At 50.2% G+C, this 3,584-nt stretch overlaps 7 non-coding genes and 2 pseudogenes across 7 annotated transcripts; all 9 read right to left on the bottom strand.

Moving 5' to 3' along the window:
• Positions 1–15: 15 nt before the first annotated feature.
• Positions 16–134, bottom strand: LOC123175286 (5S ribosomal RNA). The gene has a single exon (XR_006487776.1). It is a non-coding gene; the product is annotated as a 5S ribosomal RNA (ribosomal RNA).
• A 310-nt stretch (positions 135–444) lies between these two features.
• LOC123175267 (5S ribosomal RNA) lies at positions 445–563 on the bottom strand. The gene has a single exon (XR_006487758.1). It is a non-coding gene; the product is annotated as a 5S ribosomal RNA (ribosomal RNA).
• Positions 564–864: 301 nt separating this feature from the next.
• On the bottom strand, positions 865–983 carry LOC123175279 (5S ribosomal RNA). The gene has a single exon (XR_006487769.1). It is a non-coding gene; the product is annotated as a 5S ribosomal RNA (ribosomal RNA).
• A 301-nt stretch (positions 984–1,284) lies between these two features.
• LOC123175273 (5S ribosomal RNA) lies at positions 1,285–1,403 on the bottom strand. The gene has a single exon (XR_006487764.1). It is a non-coding gene; the product is annotated as a 5S ribosomal RNA (ribosomal RNA).
• Positions 1,404–1,704: 301 nt separating this feature from the next.
• On the bottom strand, positions 1,705–1,823 carry LOC123175269 (5S ribosomal RNA). The gene has a single exon (XR_006487760.1). It is a non-coding gene; the product is annotated as a 5S ribosomal RNA (ribosomal RNA).
• Positions 1,824–2,123: 300 nt separating this feature from the next.
• LOC123175300 (uncharacterized) lies at positions 2,124–2,231 on the bottom strand (annotated as a pseudogene).
• Positions 2,232–2,532: 301 nt separating this feature from the next.
• Positions 2,533–2,651, bottom strand: LOC123175290 (5S ribosomal RNA). Its single transcript, XR_006487780.1, has one exon. It is a non-coding gene; the product is annotated as a 5S ribosomal RNA (ribosomal RNA).
• A 301-nt stretch (positions 2,652–2,952) lies between these two features.
• LOC123175271 (5S ribosomal RNA) lies at positions 2,953–3,070 on the bottom strand. The gene has a single exon (XR_006487762.1). It is a non-coding gene; the product is annotated as a 5S ribosomal RNA (ribosomal RNA).
• A 300-nt stretch (positions 3,071–3,370) lies between these two features.
• On the bottom strand, positions 3,371–3,478 carry LOC123175298 (uncharacterized; annotated as a pseudogene).
• Between the last annotated feature and the right edge of the window lie 106 nt (positions 3,479–3,584).

Genomic DNA, 3,584 nt, shown 5'->3' with positions numbered 1-3,584 from the left:
AAAAAAAATAAAAAAGGAATGCAACACGAGGACTTCCCAGGAGGTCACCCATCCTAGTACTACTCTCCCCCACGCACGCTTAACTTCGGAGTTTTGATGGGATCCGATGCTTTAGTGCTGGTATGATCGCATCCGACATGTTACCCCCGTCTTCGTCCCTTATGCTTGCCCCTCCCAGCTCCACTACACACACGATTGCACATTCCTTTGGCCGCTCCCGCTCAACTACGGAGACGAGTTTTACCACGGTTCAACCGCACCAGTGCCTATTTACCATGATTTCGACCCCTTTCAGAACACGCTTGCCGCCGCTAGACGCGTGAATAATGAGCAGCGAGCTACAACAGCTAAAACTTACCGTAAACGTGCAAAATAATAAAACGTGCTAAACATATGTCGCGCACGTGCGTTTTGTTTTGCACACGGCGCAAAAAAATTAAAAAGGGAATGCAACACGAGGACTTCCCAGGAGGTCTCCCATCCTAGTACTACTCTCGCCGAAGCACGCTTAACTTCGGAGTTCTGATGGGATCCGGTGCTTTAGTGCTGGTGTGATCGCATCCGACATGTTACCCCCGTCTTCGTCCCTTATGCTTGCCCCTCCCAGCTCCACTACACACACGATTGCACATTCCTTTGGCCGCTCCCGCTCAACTACGGAGACGAGTTTTACCACGGTTCAACCGCACCAGTGCCTATTTACCATGGTTTCGATCCCTTTGAGAACACGCTTGCCGCCGCTAGACACGTGAATAATGAGGAGCGAGCTAAAACTTACCGTAAACGTGCAAAATAATAAAACGTGCTAAACATATGTCGCACACGTGCGTCTTGTTTTGCACGCGGCGCAAAAAAAATAAAAAGGGAATGCAACACGAGGACTTCCCATGAGGTCACCCACCCTAGTACTACTCTCGCCGAAGCACGCTTAACTTCGGAGTTCTGATGGGATCCGGTGCTTTAGTGCTGGTGTGATCGCATCTGACATGTTACCCCGTCTTCGTCCCTTATGCTTGCCCCTCCCAGCTCCACTACACACACGATTGCACATTCCTTTGGCCGCTCCCGCTCAACTACGGAGACGAGTTTTACCACGGTTCAACCGCACCAGTGCCTATTTACCATGATTTCGACCCCTTTCAGAACACGCTTGCCGCCGCTAAGCGCGTGAATAATGAGCAGCGAGCTAAAACTTACCGTAAACGTGCAAAATAATAAAACGTGCTAAACATATGTCGCGCACGTGCGTTTTCTTTTGCACGCGGCGCAAAAAAAATTAAAAAGGGAATGCAACACGAGGACTTCCCAAGAGGTCACCCATCCTAGTACTACTCTCGCCCAAGCATGCTTAACTTCGAAGTTCTGATGGGATCTGGTGCTTTAGTGCTGGTATGATCGCATCCGACATGTTACCCCCGTCTTCGTCCCTTATGCTTGCCCCTCCCAGCTCCACTACACACACGATTGCACATTCCTTTGGCCGCTCCCGCTCAACTACGGAGACAAGTTTTACGACGGTTCAACCGCACCAGTGCCTATTTACCATGGTTTCGACCCCTTTGAGAACACGCTTGCCGCCGCTAGACGCGCGAATAATGAGGAGCGAGCTAAAACTTACCGTAAACGTGCAAAATAATAAAACGTGCTAAACATATGTCGCGCACGTGCGTTTTGTTTTGCACGCGGTGCAAAAAAATTAAAAAGGGAATGCAACACGAGGACTTCCCAGGAGGTCACCCATCCTAGTACTACTCTCGCCCAACCAAGCTTAACTTCGGAGTTCTGATGGGATCCGGTGCTTTAGTGCTGGTATGATCGCATCCGACATGTCACCCCCGTCTTCGTCCCTTATGCTTGCCCCTCCCAGCACCACTACACACATGATTGCACATTCCTTTGGCCGCTCCCGCTCAACTACGGAGACGAGTTTACCATGGTTCAACCGCACCAGTGCCTATTTGCCATGGTTTCGACCCCTTTCAGAACACGCTTGCCGCCGCTAGACACGTGAATAATGAGCAGCGAGGTAAAACTTACCGCAAATGTGCAAGATAATAGAACGTGCTAAACATATGTCGCGCAGGTGCGTTTTATTTTGCACGCGGGGCAAAAAAATTAAAAAGGGAATGCAACACGAGGACTTCCCCATCCTAGTACTACTCTCGCCCAAGCACGCTTAGCTTCGGAGTTCTGATGGGATCCGGTTCTTTAGTGCTGGTATGATCGCATCCGACATGTTACCCCCGTTTTCGTCCCTTATGCTTGCCCCTCCCAGCTCCACTACACACACGATTGCACATTCCTTTGGCCGCTCCCGCTCAACTACGGAGACCAGTTTACCACGGTTCAACCGCACCAGTACCTATTTACCATGGTTTCGACCCCTTTCAGAACACGCTTGCCGCCGCTAAGCGCGTGAATAATGAGCAGCGAGCTAAAACTTACCGTAAACGTGCAAAATAATAAAACGTGCTAAACATATGTCGCGCACGTGCGTTTTCTTTTGCACGCGGCGCAAAAAAAATTAAAAAGGGAATGCAACATGAGGACTTCCCAGAAGGTCACCCATCCTAGTACTACTCTTGCCCAAGCACACTTAACTTCGAAGTTCTGATGGGATCTGGTGCTTTAGTGCTGGTATGATCGCATCCGACATGTTACCCCCATCTTCGTCCCTTATGCTTGCCCCTCCCAGCTCCACTACACACACGATTGCACATTCCTTTGGCCGCTCCCGCTCAACTACGGAGACAAGTTTTATGACGGTTCAACCGCACCACTGCCTATTTACAATGGTTTCGACCCCTTTGAGAACACGCTTGCCGCCGCTAGACGCGTGAATAATGAGGAGCGAGCTAAAACTTACCGTAAACGTGCAAAATAATAAAACGTGCTAAACATTTGTCGCGCACGTGCGTTTTGGTTTGCACGCGGCGCAAAAAAAATAAAAAGGGAATGCAACACGAGGACTTCCAGGAGGTCACCCATCCTAGTACTACTCTCGCCCAAGCAAGCTTAACTTCGGAGTTCTGATGGGATCCGGTGCTTTAGTGCTGGTATGATCGCATCCGACATGTCACCCCCGTCTCCGTCCCTTATGCTTGCCCCTCCCAGCACCACTACACACATGATTGCACATTCCTTTGGCCGCTCCCGCTCAACTACGGAGACGAGTTTACCATGGTTCAACTGCACCAGTGCCTATTTGCTATGGTTTCGACCCCTTTCAGAACACGCTTGCCGCCGCTAGACACGTGAATAATGAGCAGCGAGCTAAAACTTACCGCAAATGTGCAAAATAATAAAACGTGCTAAACATATGTCGCGCAGGTGCGTTTTGTTTTGCACGCGGCGCAAAAAAATTAAAAAGGGAATGCAACACGAGGACTTCCCCATCCTAGTACTACTCTCGCCCAAGCACGCTTAGCTTCGGAGTTCTGATGGGATCCGGTTCTTTAGTGCTGGTATGATCGCATCCGACATGTTACCCCCGTTTTCGTCCCTTATGCTTGCCCCTCCCAGCTCCACTACACACACGATTGCACATTCCTTTGGCCGCTCCCGCTCAACTACGGAGACGAGTT

The sequence above is a fragment of the Triticum aestivum genome, unplaced genomic scaffold (assembly GCF_018294505.1).
Source record: "Triticum aestivum cultivar Chinese Spring unplaced genomic scaffold, IWGSC CS RefSeq v2.1 scaffold65792, whole genome shotgun sequence".
Taxonomy (NCBI): domain Eukaryota; kingdom Viridiplantae; phylum Streptophyta; class Magnoliopsida; order Poales; family Poaceae; genus Triticum; species Triticum aestivum.
The sequence above is the reverse complement of the archived record's forward strand: the minus strand, read 5'-3'. Positions and strand labels throughout refer to the sequence as shown.